This window comes from Macaca nemestrina, chromosome 10 (assembly GCF_043159975.1).
Source record: "Macaca nemestrina isolate mMacNem1 chromosome 10, mMacNem.hap1, whole genome shotgun sequence".
Taxonomy (NCBI): Eukaryota; Metazoa; Chordata; class Mammalia; order Primates; family Cercopithecidae; genus Macaca; species Macaca nemestrina.
Window position 1 is genome coordinate 119,908,864 of NC_092134.1, and position 18,348 is coordinate 119,927,211.

The following is an 18,348-nucleotide window of genomic DNA, read 5'->3' on the forward strand; positions in this document are numbered from 1 at the left end:
CCCTTTTCTGAGTCTCCAGTGTCCATTATACCACTCTGTATGCCTCTGTGTTCCCACTTATAAGTGAGAACATAATGCGATTTGGTTTTTCATTCCTGAGTTACTTCAGTTAGAATAATGGCCTCCAGCTCCATCCAAGTTGCTGCAAACGACATATTTCATTCTTTTCGTGGCTGACTAGTATTCCATGGTGTATATATACCACATTTTATTTATCCACTCACTGGCTGATGGGCACTTAGCTTGGTTCCACATCTTTGCTATTGTGGATTGTGCTGTGGTGAATATGTGCATAGGTGTCTTTTTGATGTAATGACTTCTTTTCCCTTTCCTTTGATGCTGCTGGATCAAATGGTAGATCTGTTTTTAATTCTTTGAGAAATCTCCATACTGTTTTTCGTTACAGAGTTTGTACTAATCTACATTCCTACCAGCAGTGTATGTGTTCCTTGTTGTTGTTGTTGTTGTTGTCTCCACATCCATGCCAACATCTATTGTTTTTTGACTTTTTAATAATAGCCATTCTGGCTGGAGTAAGGTGGCATCTCAGTGTGCTTTTAAGTTGCATTTCCCTGATAATTAGTGATGCTGAACTTTTTAAATATGTTTCTTGGCCATTTGTATATCTCCTTTTGAGAAAGATCTATTCATATCATTTGCCTGCTTTTTGATGGGATATTTTTTTCTTGCTAATTTGTTCGAGTTCCTTGTAGATTCTAAATATTAGTTCTTTGTCAGATGTACAGTTTGCAAATATTTTCTCCCATTCTCTGGGTTGTCTGTATACTTCGATGATTATTTCTTTTGCTGTGCAGAAGCATTTTCATTTAATCAGATCACATTTATTTATTTTTATTACATTTACCTTTGGGGTCTTAGTCATAAATTCTTGCTCTAGGCCAATGTCCAGAAGAGTTTTTTTTATTTTCTTCTAGAATTTTTATGGCGTCAGGTCTTAGATTTAAATCTTTTATCAATCTTGAGTTAACGTTTGTATATGGTGATAGATAGGAATCTAGTTTCATTCTTCCACGTGTGGCTATCCAGTTTTCCCAACACCATTTATTGAATAGGGTGTCCTTTCCCCAATTTACGTTTCTGTATGCTTTGTCAAAGATCTGTTGGTTATAAGTTCTTGGCTCTCTTTCTGCATTGTCTTTTTCTGTTCCATTGGTCTGTGTATTTACATTTATACCAGTAGCATGTTGATTTGGTTACTATAGCCTTAGAGTATAATTTGTAGTTGGGTAATGTGATGCCTCCAGGTTTGTTCTTTTTGCTTAGGATTGTTTTGGCTATTTGGGCTCTCTTTTTGGGTTCCATATGGACTTTTGGATTTTTTTTTTCTAATTCCATGAAAAATGATTTCGGTAGTTTGATAGGAATTGCTTTGAATCCATAGGTTGCTTTGGTCAGCATGGTCATTTTTGCAATATTGATCCTTCTAATCCATGAGCATGGTATGTATTTCCATTTGTTTGTGTCATCTGTGATTTCTTTTGGCAGTGTTTTGTAGTTCTGCTTGTAAAGATCTTTTACCTCCTTGGCTTAGTATATTCCTAGGGATTCTGCTTTATTTTATTTTTGCAGTTATTGTAAAAGGAGCTGAGTTTTTTATTTGATTCTCAGCTTGGTCATTATTGATGTATTGCAGTGCTACTAATTTGTGTACATTGATTTTGTAATTTGGGACTTGACTGAATCCCTTTATCAAATCTAGGAGTCTTTTGGAAGAGTCTTTAGGATTTTGTAGGTATATGATCATATCATCAGCAAACATAGATAATTTGACTTCTTCTTTTCCAGTTTAGATTCCATTTATTTCTTTCTCTTGCCTGATTCCCTGGCTAAGACTTCCAGTAATATGTTGAAAATAAGTGGTAAAAGTGGGCATCCTTGTCTTGTTCCAGTTTTTAGGGGGAATGTTTTCAACCTTTCCCCACTCAGTATGATGTTGGCTGTGGGTCTGTCATACATGGCTTTTACTATTTTGAGTTATTTCCTCTTATTCCTAGTTTGTTGAGGTTTTTTAATCATAGAAGGATGCTAGATTTTATTGAATATTTTTTCTACATCTATTGAGATGATTATATGGTTTTTGTTTTTACTTCTGTTTATGTGATGAATCATATTTATTGAGCTGAATATGTCGAACTCTCCCTGCATTCCTGGAATGAAATCCATTTGATCATGTTGTATTATCTTTTTGATGTGCTGTTGGATTCAGCTTGGTAGTATTTTATTGAAGATTTTTTTCATCCATGTTCATCGGGGATATTAGTGTGTTCTGTAGCTTTCTTTCTTTTTTTTTTTTTTTTTTGTTATGTCCTTTCCTGGCTTTGGTATCAGAGTAAAACTTCATAGAATGAGTTAGAGAGGATTCTCTTTTTCTCAGTCTTTTGGAATAGTTTCAGTAAGACCAGTACCAATTTTTCTTCAATGTCTGGTAGAGTTTGGCTGTGAATCTTAACTCAAAGTTCACAGCCCAAAGTCTTATCTTAGACAAGGCAAGTCCCTTCCACCTATGAGCCTGTAAAATCAAAAGCAAGTTAGTTACTTCCTAGGTACAATGGAGGTACAGGCATTGCATAAATATGGCTGTTTCAAATGGGAGAAATTGGCCAAAACAAAGGGATGACAGGCCCCATGTAAGTCTGGAATCCAGCAGGGCAGTCAAATCTTAATGCTCCAAAATGATCTCCTTTGACTCCATGTCTTGCATTCAGGTTACACTGATGCAAAAGATGGGTCATGGTCTTGGGCAGCTCCTCCTGTGGCTTTGCAGAATGCAACCTCCCTCCTGGCTGCTTTCATGGGCTGGCATTGAGTGTCTGCTGCTTTTCCAGGTGTACGGTGCAAGCTGTTGGAGGATCTACCATACTGGGATCTGGAGGACAGTGGCCCTCTTTTCACAGCTCTATTACACAGTGCCCCAGTGGGGACTCTGTGTGGAGGTGCCCACCCCACATTTCTCTTCTGCCCTGCCCTATCAGAGGTTCTCCACAAGCGCCCCGCCCCACAGCAAACTTCTGCCTGGACATCCAGGCATTTCCATACATCCTCTGAAATCTAGGCAGAGCTTCCTAAACCCCAATTCTTGACTTCTGTGCACTTACAGGCTCAACACCACACGGAAGCTGCCAAGGTTTGGGGTTTGCACCCTCTGAAGCCATGGCCCAAGCTGTACCTTAATCTCTTTTAGCCATGGCTAGAATGGCTAGGACCCAGGGCACTAAGTCTCTAGGCTGCACACAGCAAGAGGGCCAACAAAACCATTTCTTTCCTTCTAGGCCTCCAGGCCTGTGATGGGAGGGGCAGCTGCAAAGATCTGTGACATGCCCTGGAGACATTTTCCCCACTTTCTTGGTGATTAACACTTGGTTCCTCATTACTTGCGCAGATTTCTGTAGCTGCAACATTAAGTGCAGAATCTGCTTAGTGAGCCCATATCAATAACTTGATCTGGTCCAACTTCATGTTGTATTCAGGCCTTCAGTGGATTGGATGATACTCCCCTACATTGCTAAGGGTGATGTTTACTCAGTTTGCTGATTCAGATTATCCCAGAAGTATCCTCACAGACACACAGATAATATTTTACCAGCTGTTTGAGCACCCCTTGGCCCCACCATGTTGACAAATAAAATAACAATCATGCTACTATTTTGCCTTAATTTACTACCTACATGCTTAACTACTGTTTTCAGTTATTTGTAATAATCTTTTAATGAAGATTAAAAATCCTAACAAAAACTATTGCTTGAGTAGATGTTTGTCTCCACTATAGAGGTGAATCAAGGGAGTACCTATAGGAAGCACTTGTTCTGGTGTCATATTTTATATGTCTGGTACCTTAGTTACCATGATTCTAATTCTAAATCTCTTTTGAACATTTTGGGTTCTAGCACTAAGCATCTTTATGGTCATTCTAATAGCCTGGACTGTTTCTCTGACTACCTACATTGTAACGTGCCACTTTCTTTTGGGTTTTTAGTAAATTTAATTCATAGGCATTTTATTTTCAGAAAATGTGGAAAGAAGCCTTCCCCAGAGATGACTACAAAATGTCATTTTTGCATTATGCTCAATTCCTGAATGATATGACAGATTTTGTAATACTGTTCACTTTGCTAAGTAAACAAAATTGTGTAAATATTACTTTTACCTTTGTTGCCTCCTTTTGATTTGATCTTTCAATCACAAATACTCTTTTGTAGGCCTCACACAGTGCTGGGGGGTTATATCCTATGAGGTTTCAAATGAACAAATAATTTTTATCATAACTTTTACTTTCATATAAAAGGTTATGAATCGAAGATGAAAGATAGCTCAATAACCTGGAAAATGATTTTATTTTTTTTAAATGAGATCAGTTTGGAAGTGCTGAAGAAGTAACCTTTCAAATTTAAAGTGATCCCCTAGGAAATGCAATAGAATAGCATGTAGACTGAAACATTTCACTAAATAAAATACAAATATATACTTTTATAAATATATGTGACCATGTGTATATATATATGTGTGTGTGAGTGTATACAGGTTTGAAATGAGCACATTTACATTGCAAACTGTGTGATGACAATAGGTGGTAAACAAGTAAGTTTGATTTGAGTAACGTGCTTACAGACAGATGAATTATACTTTTTCCAGATTCAATCAAATCAAGATTTATTAAGCTCATGTCATGTAGAAGACACTAGCATGAATAAGAGACAGTTTCTGTCCTAAGGGAATTATTGAAGGGCATTATACAAACAGATTTAACAGAAGATAAGTGGAGAAACATAAGTACCAAAAAGTGAATAGTAGAGTTTGGCTCTTTAAAGGGAGAAACAAATTACATTGATTTCGGAGAAATTACAGCAAGTTTGGAGGATCAGAAAAGACTTCAAGGATTATATGTCCTTTTGAAATGAGCCCTACAAAGGTATGGGAATTTTAACAGATATTGATGGGATGGGACAGGAAAATTTATGCTATTAGATACTACAGGTGTTTTTATTTCTCTCTCATCACTACCTTTTTCTCTCTCTGGCCCTCTTCCTCCAAAGCCTCTTTTTCTTGGCCTACTAAGTGAATTTGAGGACACAAGTGAATTTGAGAGTTCATTTTTATTTTTAACACATTAGAGTATTACTATGGGCCGAAGAATAATGGGTTAAAATAAAATGAAAACCTACTGAGATCTTCTGCATATATACTTTTTGACTTTATTTTCTCCTTGCCATTTCTATTCCTATGATTCACACTTCATTTCATGGCACCAAAGTTTGCTCACCACTGCACACCCACAGCCTACAAGTGGCAGGAATTCAATAAATATTTGCTAAATGACTAAACAAATGCAAGTATAGAGGCGAGGAGGGAACAGAGGAAAGCCTAAAGGCTTTTTGTTTGTTCATTTTGAGACAAGAGTCTCTCTCTATTGCCCAGGCTGGAGTGCTGTAGCATGATTTCGGCTTACTGTCACCTCCGTCTCCCGGGTTCAAGTGATTTTCCTGCCTCAGCTTCTGGAGTAGCTGGGATTACAGATACGCACCACCATGCCTAGCTAATTTGTCTATTTTCAGTAGAGACGGGGTTTCACTATGTTGGCCAGACTGGTTTTGAACTTCTGACCTCGAGCGATCTGTTTGCCTCAGCCTCCCAAAGTGCTAGGAGCCACCACGCTCAGCTGCAAAAGATATTTGCACTTACAATTCCTTCATTTTATTTTAATAACCTCACATCTTTAATGTTTACCAGTTTTTCTGTAAACTTATTGTAGAATAATTAGAATGTTGACAGGTAAAATGACACTTAACTTTGTTGTAGATGCAGAGCACTTAAAGCCCGGAAAAAATAAAAGAGCCAAACAATGATCTTGCATTATGAAAACACAAGATTTGTATCCTAGTAGAGTTTTAAAATTAAAGTCATCTTATCAAACAAAATATCTTTGTGTAATTTTAAAGGGAATTTTAAAAAGGGAGCATAAGGTGAGAAAATGTTGAATATAAAATTTTGTTAAAGCTTGTGAATATCTGAAATTAAGTGATAATATTTGAATTCACATCAGGTTATTGTCTATCAAAGATGTGACAAGTCTGTGCAACACACAGACATTAGTTAATAGAAATTTAGTCCTTACTCTCCTCAATGTGCCAAAGTCCACAGGCCCCCACAGAACTCTCCCTATTCAACAGTTTCCTGTTAAAAATGGCTGTTGGTGTTTCATACCCTAACTTCATGGAACATATTTATTCCTTACTGCAACTTTTTTCGCTGGTTTATATATTTTCTATTTACATTGCTAAAACCCAATACAGATTTTAATTTCTTTCACAGTATTTAATTGAATTGCTTCTCCTATTTAATTGTGCTTTATAATTATGTAGTTGAATCTACTAAGCAAGGTATATTTAAGGAAACTTTGTTTCCATTTTTTTTCTCTGCTGGAGTTTCTTCCTCCTTTTATAGGATACTACTTAACACACATGTAACTATATATACTTATTTATTTATATAACTATATATAGATAATTGACCCTTGCACAACGTGGGGGTTAGGAATGCAGGTTCCCCATGCAGTCAGAAATCCATGCATAATTTTTGTCTCCTTCACAACTTAACTACTAATAGTCTACTGTTGACCAGAAGCCTTACCAAGAACATAGATGGTTGATTAACACATATTTTGTATATTCTATATATTCTCTCTCTCTCTCTCTCTCTCTCTCTGTGTGTGTGTGTGTGTGTGTGTATATATATATATATATATATATACATATATATATACTTTTTTTTTTTTTGAGACGGAGTCTCCCTCTGTAGCCCAGGTTGGAGTGCAGTGGCGCGATCTCGGCTCACTGCAAGCTCCGCCTCCCGGGTTCCCGCCATTCTCCTGCCTCAGCCTCCCGAGTAGCTGGGACTACAGGCGCCTGCCACCTCGCCCGGCTAATTTTTTGTATTTTTAGTAGAGACAGGGTTTCACCGTGTTAGCCAGGATGGTCTCGATATTCAGACCTCGTGATCCGCCCTCCTCGGCCTCCCAAAGTACTGGGATTACAGGCATGAGTCACCGCGCCCGGCCTATATATTGTATTCTTATAAAAAAGTATCAAGAGAAAACGAAATGTGAAAGAAAATCATAAGGAAGAGAAAATACCTTTACTGTTTATTAAGTGAAAGTGGATCAGCATAAAGGTCTTCATCCTCATTGTCTTCATGTTGAGTAGACTGAGGAGGAACAGGAAGAGAAAGGGCTGGTTTTGCTGTCTCAGAAATGGCAGAGGAAGAGAAAATCTGTGCATTAAGCGGACTCCCACCGTTCAAACACATGCTGCTCAAAGGTCAGTGTATATTATAATATTTTCCTCTTTTTCTTAAATAAATGATAGATTATGGCCAATGTTTTCTACCTTACATTTTTAAGCTTAATGATAGACCCTACAGGTAACTCTATAGTATTATAGTAGATATAAATATTTAACAGAATGATTAGGGGAAAAGCCTAAAGTAACACCACAAATAAAATTGCAATCATTTGTAGACTTTTGGAATATATATCAATGGTCAACAAATGTTACCACATACTACGAAAGAGCTGCTTACTAAAAACTATCGTAATTGGTAATCAAAAAGTAATGTTTTAAGCATTTACATCTTAACATAATTTGGTGTGTGTGTGTGTGTGTGTGTGTATGCTTTAGTGGGCTTTCGTATATTTTATAAAACTGGTAGGAGTTGCAGGTTGATAAGTAGTGTTTGTTAACTTTTTCCTCATTGAGATAATGTGATATGTTCTCTAAGTTAGTGTTATCACACAGAATGTCTGATTTCCAAAAAGAGATTACTGATAATAAGAGTATTATGTGTTTTATTTCTTTATCTTAATTCACCTGTATGGATGATTGATGTTATGATTTTACTACCAGACAGTAGGTGGCACTATAAGTATGCATTCATTAGAGACCAAATTAATTTATAATAAACTCCAACATGTAATTTGTATTTGATACTTGAAGTTGTTGCACTTAACGTTGTTAGAAAAACGGACCATTGTCTCATGTCTAGAAATACATTTCTGATATATTTAGAATGTATATCCAAAATTCCTTTGAAATACTATCATCTATAGCTATTAAGGGTGTGTGCGTGTCTGTATGTGAGAGAGAGAATAGAAAAATATTATGTTACTGATACTGCAATACCAAATTATTGTTTAATTTAGTATAGTGAATAATTTTAATGAGTCAATCATTTCAGTGTTACATTATCCAAAATAAAGACTGAGTATATTCCTTAGGCACTGACACATGAGCTACCTTTCCCCCAGTTTTTAAATACTGATTTTTAAAAAGGAAATCAGGCCAGGCATGGTAGCACATGACCATAATCTCTGCAGTTTGGGAGGCCAAGGCAGGAGGATAGCTTGAGGTCAGAAGTCCGAGACCAGCCTGGGAAACATAATAGGATCCAATCTCTACCAAAAAAAATAAATAAATAGATAATTAGCCAGGTGTGGTGACATGTGTCTGTAGTCCCAGCTACTCAGGAGGTGGAAGTGGGAGGATCACTTAAGCCTCGGAGCTCAAGTGCTAGCCATGATGATGCCACTTATTCCAGCCTGGGTGACAGGGTGAGATGGTCTTTTTTAAAAAAAAAAAAAAGTAGACTTAATGTCAAAATTAGAATTTTGTTGGTCTTCTTAGATTTTTTTTTTTTACTTTGAATTTTTAATGTGCTTTTAAAAAATGTTACCACTGACCTCCATGCTGCTAAATCCAATTTTCAATTCTCAGGCCTTATGATGTTTGAAATATCAACAGTATTTCACACACAGCAGATTACTCTTTTTTTTTTTTTTTTTTTTTTTTTTTTTTTTGAGACAGTCTCTCTTTATTTTCCAGACTGGAATGCAGTGGCGTGATCTCGGCTCACTGCAACCTCCGCCCCCAGGCTCAAGTGATCCTTCCACCTCTTCCTCTGTAGTAGCTGGGAGTACAGGTGACTGCCACCACACTTCACTAATTTTTTGTGTTTTTAGTTAAGACAGGGTTTCACCATGTTGGCCAGGCTGGTCTTGAACTTCTGACCTCAAGTGATCCACCTGCCTCGGCCTCCCAAAGTGCTGGGATTACAGGTGTGAGCCATTGCTCCCAGCCCTACTCTTTTCTCCTGAAAACATCTTTTTTTCCTCCCTAAGCTTTTAGGACACCACACTTTTCTAGTATTCATTCTGTATCACTGACTGGTCCTTCTCTGTTTTCTTTGCTTTTTCAACTTGCCCTGAATCTTCTAATGTTGAATGCCCTAGAGATCGGTTCTTGGTCAATTTTTTTCTTACCCACACTCATTACCTCACTGATATCATCCAGATTTATAGTTTTAAATATAAGTAAAATTTTCATATTTTAAGTGGAGTTCAAAAGCTTCGGTTGTATGAAAGGAGTTATTACAGTATTTTAAGGGGAACCTGATTGCAAATCAAGTTACATTTAAGTTCCACAAAATCATGAGATGTGTTATGGTAATCTCTGTGTACCACCATTCCTATGGTGAAAATTCCCACATGTATATCTCTAGCCTAGACCTCCTCTCTGAATTCCAGACATAATTCAACTACCTACTTGGCAATTCTACTTGGATATCTAATTAAAATCTCAAATTAAATGTGCCCAATTTTTTTTCCCACCACCAAACCTCCTCCACCTCAGTCTTACTCAGCTCAGGTAATGTTAACTACATATATTTTCCATTGCTCAGGCCAAAACCATTGAAAGCAGTCTTGACTCTTTTATTTTCAATCTGCCAGGAAGTCCTGTTGGCTGTACCTTCAACATATACGCAGAATCTGACCACTTCTCACTACCTCCACTGTTACCACCATCCAATCAATTATCACGTTTCACTTGAGTTATTGCATTAGCCTTCCAATTAACCTCTCAACTTCCATCCTGACTGCCTTACAATCCACTTTCAACACAGCAGCCAGAGTTCCTCTCAAAATGGAAGTCAGTTTATTTCACCCTTGTTCAAAATTCTGTAGTGACTCCTCTTTTCATGCAGAATAAAAATCAAAGTCCTTAAAATATACTTTAAGGTCTAACATAACATAGCCTTATTACCTCTTTAAGCTCATCTCTTACTACTCCCCTTCTCTCACTCCATTTCATCCACTTCAACCATACTGGCCTCTCTTACTATTCCTCAAACACAGCAGGTGCACTCCTATCTCAGGGTCTTTGTACAAGGTGTCTCCTTTACCTGAAAAGCTTCCCTTTTATTCTTTTTTATTTGTTTATTTTTTAATAGAGTCTCACTTTGTTGCCTAGGCTGGAGTGCAGTGGTGCAATCTCAGGCACTGCAACCTCTGTCTCCCGGGTTCAAGTGATCTTCCTGCCTCAGCCTCCCTAGTAGCTGGGATTACAGGCACGTGCCACCACGCCTGGCTAATTTTTGTATTTTTACAGAGACGGCATTTTACCACGTTGGCCAGGCTAATCTTGAACTCCTGACCTCAGGTGATCTGCCCGCCTCCGCATCTGAAAGTGCTGGGATTACAGGCATGAGCCACCGTGCCTGGCCATACTTTTATTCTTTCTGTGGCTTGCTCTCTCTCTCCTCCTTGTTCTCTTCTCCTCTCACATTGAGGGGTATAGTGAAGTTACTATTTACAGTTTCAAACTTTATCGCTGGCCCCAGCATCACATCTTTCTTACCCTACTCTCTATTTTCTCCAAATAATATGTCATCTTTGGTATAATGTATATATTGTTTTTATATAGTATATAAAAATATAAACATATTTTAGAAATAATATACATTTATAGCTAATATAAATACATTTATAACTAATATAGAAATTATATAATGGTTTATTATATTTATTATTTTCTACACTAAAATATAAGCTTCATATGAACAGAATTTGTCTTTTTGAATCACTCCTCTATTAGTGATTAGAACAATGCCTAATTTTAGGTAGTTAATAAATATTGTAGGTAATCAATAAATATTAAATATGAATAAATGAATGAATGAATGGTGGGAAGATAGTACACCACAAACTTTTCAGTATTCAGGGTCTCTAAAGATTGCTTAGCTTGTTAACTTAGAAATGATCACTCAGATTTTTAAGGATGATTCACTGATATAGTAGGTTTTTTTCCTTTAAAGCTGATTGAACCAATGGTAGATTCAACTAGAATGAAATTTCAAAGTATTATACAGCTGGCCTAGTTAAAAATATCATTCACATTTAAGGTATAATAAGAAGGTGTCTAAGATTTGAGAAATATTTAATATATTGAATATCTAGATTGCCCAGTAAGAAAGGAAATTGACATTGATCGGGCTATTAACATACATATGGCACTACAAGTCTTTCACATACATATTATCATTTACTCCTTGCAACTCTGGGATGTAGGTATTGCCCTAATTTTGCTGACTTGGAGGTTTTGGCTTGGGAACATATAATTACTTGACCACCATCACAAACTACTTGGGAGCACAGTTGGGGTTCAAATCCAGTTTTGATTCCTAAGCTCATGGTCATTAATGACATGATTCTGCCTCACTATTCTTTAAGAGGAAATATATTTAAATCTTTAACAGAATGTATTTGTTGTGCCAAGACCAAGTACAGGTAAATAAAAAATCAGATAGACAAATCAGTGATTTGCTAACGTTTATGGTCCAGAGATACCTCAACTTCTAGACCCACTTCCAATTTCAACCTTGGTCCAGGGTCAATTTTATTTTATTTTATTTTGATTTAGATAAGAAATAGATTAAAAAGAAACCCTCATGTTAGGTCCCTTCATACTCTATATCTGGATAACTGAAGGTAGTGTTTTTCAAGTCCTATTGTACATTCAACTCTTTGGTTCCATCATAAATGACAAAACAAGGTAATCTATATAATAAAATCCACCTGATGGGTACATACTCAATTTGATTATTCTGATCACTCTGGCAGCCAAGCTAGATTTTGAGTTGATCCCCAAAAAATTACCCTGTCTATCTCCTCTCCTAAACTTGGATGGAAAAAAAAATAGAACAAAATTCTTCTGTCTGAAGTAGATTCTGCTTCCGGTCCCAGCCTCCAGATGATAATGACTCAAAGGGCAAAACATAAGCAAAGTGCATGCAAGGGTCATCTGTTGTTTTGAAATGAAATGAAATCGCCTAACTCACACATCGGCTCCCCACCCCTGCTTTCTGGAGACAGCTAATGATCAAACAGAGCCCAGATTCTCCCCATACCCGTTTTGTGGCACTACCGCCAGGGAAAGTGCTCCCTTGGCACTTAAGCTACAACTCAGACTCCCAGAAAGTTCTTTCCTCTCTCATGCCCCGGTGTTAGTCGAGTGACTTTTGAGGCTTGAGGATGTTCTGCATGACTTTTATTTTGAGATCACATGTCTTGACACAGCTGGTGAGTGTTAATGACCAGGCCCACAGCGCTCAGGTCTGCACGTCCACTCTCCCCATTTCCCAACAAGGGAAACATCCTGGGTTGTGGTTCTCACAACACAAAGGAGACACTAAAGCCTTAGAATAATCCTCAGTGGGAGAGGAGCTATTTTTCAATTTGGCTCAGGACCAAGTGCCAAAAAAACGTAAAACCATTGATTACATATTACTCCTTTTGGCCAAAGAGCAGAAATTATACAAACATGCAGGAACAATTTACTATATTTCTTTCCCACATTCTTTCTTTTCCCCAGATATATTGTTTAAATTTGAACAGTTCTGCAAAAGATCCCATGGGAATAACACTTCCCACATGAACGGCTTCCTTGCTTATGAGAGTCAATTCAGTTCTCTCGTGGCCTGAAGGGCCAATTTAAGGTTATGTAAAGTAGCTGAGTAGCTGAGATAATATAACACAAGAAGTCCTCCTATGCCATTCTGTGCGGGAAAGGAAGAGGGAGAATCGTAAACCTCCAACATCTATGAGTTAATAAAAGACCATTCTCTGTAACTTTGGGCTTAGTGTTACCTTCACACTGTTCTTGCTCATGCCAACACAAAGCCCTGGTGATACAGCAGAAAAGACAAGGAGGACTGAGATATGATGTGGTGCAGCTCAGATCAACAACCACGTATCATGATCAATATGCTAGGAATTAAGCTCGAGGTTCAAAGGCGAGTTACATTCAATCTTTGCCATGAGCATCTAGCAGAAAGAAAGGGCTATAATTTGAACCTGGTACCTCACAAACCAAAAGCAAGAATCACACTTACAAGTGGATATTATCAATCGCTTTACAATTTCTTTCAACATAGTGATACTACTCTTGTTGGCCACCACCAATCACAGGGATAAAATGAATTAGCAGTTTCAGCCGGGTATTAATGAAGCATCCAAAGCAATTGAAACAGAGTAGCAGTTTACCCAACAGCAGGAAATCATTTTGTTATGTAGTTCTGTTATACTCCTATGAAACTCAAATTATGTTCCCTGCCAAACAGAACAAAATGTGGAGTATGGATAAAGTTGGAAGGGTTCAGGGAGCTTTTCTGTTTCTTTGTTAAATGTTGTTTTAGTTGTTATATTATCAAAGTCCAGTAGGGCTCCCCAGCCCTTGTATTTCTAAGACTGAGGAAGATCTGATTCTTATGCTATGAGGAATTACTTTATTTCACATAAAACCTTGATTAGCTGTCTTTTGAGCAGACTTCAAGCTATAGCAAAGCCTATTGAACGATTTATTGAATGTTACTATATGCCAGGTTCTAAATTAAATGCTTTCTATAGCCCATCTCTTTTACTCTTTGTAACAATTCTGAGAAAGTTAATATTGTTTCTGTTGTTCTGGGGGAAGAAATTGCTAGAGGTTACCTAACTGGCTGAAGATTACTCATCAATAAACCTGTGATGGAGTGGTGGAGCCAGAATTCAGAGCAAAAGTGTCATAAATTTTGAGACAGGGTCTCTCTCTGTTGCCCAGGCTGGAGGGCAGTGGTGTGATCTCAGCTCACTGCAACTTTGGCCCCTTGGGTTCAGGTGATTCTCCTGCTTCAGCCTCCTGAGTAGCTGAGATTAGAGGCATGAACTCCTGACCTCAAGCAATCCACCCACCTTGGCCTCCCAAAGTGCTGTGATTACAGGCGTGAGCCACTGTGCCTGAACTAATTTTGCAAAGCTTTAATTCTACTTGAAAGAACAAGATTTTGACAATGTCACTTCAAATATTTTTCTCAAACAAATGATTTGGGGAAAAAGGCTGGATAGTTAAGAACAATCTCTGTGTGTGTGGGGTTTTTTAAATCTTTCTTTTCCTGGAAATTAACCAATACATTCTCGTTGACATGATTTCTGTCAAGATATTTAAAAGTATCACAAATATAGAACATGTATGCTCAGCGGAACAGACAGGGAAAAGAGAGATACTTAAGTAGTGCTGTTTGAATGGAAAATAAGAAACTAGGCATTCATATAGAGTTAGGTTATATGATTCAATTAGCCTCAAAGCACAAAACATGCCTTTTCTCTTGTTATGCCTTAATAACCTTCTTTATTCTTTTTCTAGTTCATAATTTGCTTTTGCCTTGTAAAGAAATTATTTTTGTAGAAATGCAGGTAAGAATTATTTGTGCAGTAATAATATTCTACAGAACAAAATTTATAACACACACGTACACATATATACACACACACACATATATATCATTTGAAAAGCATATAATATCAAACAAATCAGCTTTGTACATGACCTGAATTATCACCATTTTTTCTTTTTTTTGTTTTGTTTTGTGGGTGGGTGTTTTTTTTTTTTTTTTTTTTTTTTTTTGAGACAAGGTCTTGCCCTGTCACCCAGGCTAGAGTGCAGTGATGTGATCATAGCTCACTGAAACACCCACCTTCTGGGCTCACGTGATCTTCCCACCTCAGCCTCCCGAGGGGCTGGGATTACAGACATGCCACCATGCTTGACTAATTTTTGTGTTTTTTGTAGAGATGGGGTTTTACCATGTTACCCAGGCTGGTCTTGAACTTTTGGGCTCAAGCAATCTACCGACTTCAGCCTCCCAAAGTGCTGGGATTGCAGGTGTGAGCCACCACACCCAGCTTTTTGTTCTGTTTTTAACACCTGCTAATATTGGAATGGGAATGGCTGCAAGCAAGCTCAGTCTCAAAGTTTGTTTTGGGAGGCCTATTTAGTTGTGCATCACTTGGTTTATCATCTCATTTCATAGCTTTTGTAACATTAAAAAACATAAAAACTAAACTTCATTTTGAGGTTCTATAGCTATGAACACCTGTATCATTTCAAGGTATAGGGAAAGTATATGTTTATTTTATTTCATTTTATTTTATTTTGAGACAGGGTCTCACTTCTGTCACCCAGGCTGGAGTGCAGTGGTGTGATCACAGCTCACTGCAACCTTATGCTCCTGGGCTTAAGTGATCCTACCACCTCAACCTCCCTAGTAGCTGGGATTACGGACATTCAACAAAATGCCCGGCTAATTTTTGTATTTTTTATAGAGATGGGGTTTCACCATGTTGCCTAGACTGGCCTCGAACTCCTGGGCTCAAGCGATCTACCCGCCTTGGCCTTCCGAAGTGCTAGAATTACAGGCATAAGCCACAGAGCTCAACCTGTTTATTGTCATTTTAATGACAATGGTATCATTGACCTTGTAATGTAGTTAGGTGTTTTATCTCTAAGGAGACGCTCCTGTGATATTTAAATTGAGATTAGAAGAAAAGTCCTCAACAAAATACTAGCAAATCAAATTCAGTGGCACAATGAAAAAGATAATACAACATGATCAAGTGGGATTTATTCCAGGAATGCTAGGATGTACCACATATGTAAATAAATAAACATGATATATCACATTCAGAGAATAAAGGACAAAAACTATATGATCATCTCAATAGACACATAAAAGACATTTGATAAAATTCAACAACCCTTCATAAAACCTCTCAACAAACTCATAATAGAAGAAACGTACCTCAACAGAGTAAAGGCCATCTATGACCAACCCACAGCTAAAGCTAAAATCATATCAAATGGGGAAAAGCTGAAAGTCTTTCCGCCAAGAACTGGCACAAGACAAGGATGCCCACTTTCACTACTACTATTCAACACAATACTGGAAGTTTTAGCCAGAGCAATCAGGCAAGACAAAACAAAAGACATCTGTATTGGTCTGTTTTCATACTTCTGATAAAGATATACCCGAGATTCGGGTGGGGACACAACCAAACCATGTCAACATCCAAACTGGAAGAGGAACTAAAATTGTCCCTCTGTGTAGATGGCATGATCTTATATTTAGGAAAACCAAAAGACTACTCCAAAAAACTCTTAGAACTGATTAAAAAATTCTGCAAAGGTACACAATACAAAATCAACAGACACAAATCAGTAATATTTCTTCACACCAATGATGAACTATCTGAAAAAGAAATCAGGAAGACAATTCCATTTACAATAGCAAAAAATGTAAAATACCTATGAATAAATTTAACCACGAAGGTGAAAGACCTTTACAAAAACAAAAAACAAAAAACACCAAAAAACAAAACCACAAAATGCTGATGAAAAAAACTGAAGAAGACACACACACACACACACACACACACACACCCCCTACACACACAAAACATGAAAAGAAGGCTGGGCATGGTGGTTCATGCCTATAATCTCAGCACTTTGGGAGGCCGAGTCAGGCAGATCACTTGAGGTCAGGAATTCAAGACTAGCCTGGCCAATGTGATGAAACCCTGTCTCTACTGAAATTACAAAAATTAACTGGGCGTGCTGGCATGTGCCTACAATCCCAGCTACTCAGGAGGCTGAGGCAGGAGAATCACTTGAAGCTGGGAGGCAGAGGTTGCTGTGACCCAAGATTGTACCACTGTGCCGCTGCACTCCAGCCTGGGAAACAAAGCGAGACTCTGTCTCAAAAAAAAAAAAAAAAAAAAAAAAAAAAAAAAAGGAAAGACATCCCATGCTCGTAGATTAGAATAATTAATATTATTAAAATGACTATACTACCCAAAGCAATCTACAGATTCAATGCAATCTCTATCAAAATATCAACGCCATTTCTCACAGAAATAGTAAATATCCAAAATTTGTATCAAACCATAAAAGAGCTTGAATAGCCAAAGTAATTCTGAGCAAAAAGAATAAAGCTAGAGGCATCATACTACCAGAATTCAAAATATATTACAGGGCTATGATAACCAAAACATCATGGTATTGATATTAAAATACACACATAGGCCAGGCATGGTGGCTCACACCTGTAATCCCAGCACTTTGAGAGGCCGAGGTGGGCAGATCACGAGGTCAGGAGATCGAGACCATCCTGGCAACATGGCGAAACCCTGTCTCTACTAAAAATAGAAAAAAATTAGCTGGGTATGATGGTGTGTGCCTGTAATCACAGCTACTCTGGAGGCTGAGGCACGAGAATCACTTGAACCCAGGAGGCGAAGGTTGCAGTGAGCCAAGATCGTGCCACTGCACTCCTGCCTGGCCACAGAGTGAGACTCCACCTCAAAAAAAATAGACACATAGACCAATGGAATATAATAGAAAACCCAGACATAAATCCACATATTTTAACAACCAACTAATTTCTGACAAAGGCACCAAGAATATACACTGTGGAGAAGACATCGTCTTCAATAAATGGTGCTGGAAAAACTAAATATCTATATGCAGAACAATGAAACTAGATCTCTCTCTCACCATATACAAAAATCAACTCAAAATGGATTAAAGGTTTAAATGTAAGACCAGAAACTATAAAAGAAAGTTATACTAGAAGAAAACATAAAGGAAATACTTCAGAACATTGGTCTAGACAAAAATTTTATGGCTGAGATCTCAAAAACACAGGCATCAGAAACAAAAAGCGACAGATGAGACTATACTAATTTTAAAAGGTTTTACACAGCAAAGGAAACAGTCAACAGAATGATGAGACAATCTGTAGAATGGGAGAAAATACTTGTAAACTATTCATCTGACAATGGACTAATGTTAAGAATATACAAGGAACTCAAACATCATAATGGTCAGAAAACAAATAACCCTTTTAAAACTGGGCAAAGGATAGCCTTGGACAAGTAGTGAGACCTCGTCTTTGCAAACAAAAAATAAAAAGATTAACCTGGTGTGGCGGTACATGCCTGCAGTCCCTGCTACCTGGGAGACTGAGGTGGCTGGATTGCTTGATCCTGGGAGATGGAGGCTGAAGTGAGCCCTGGTTGTGCCACTGCACTCCAGCCTGGGGGACAAAATGAGATCCTGTCTTGAAAAAAGAAAAGTGGGCAAAGAAAATAAATGCACATTTCTCAAAAGAAGACATGCAAATGGCCCACAG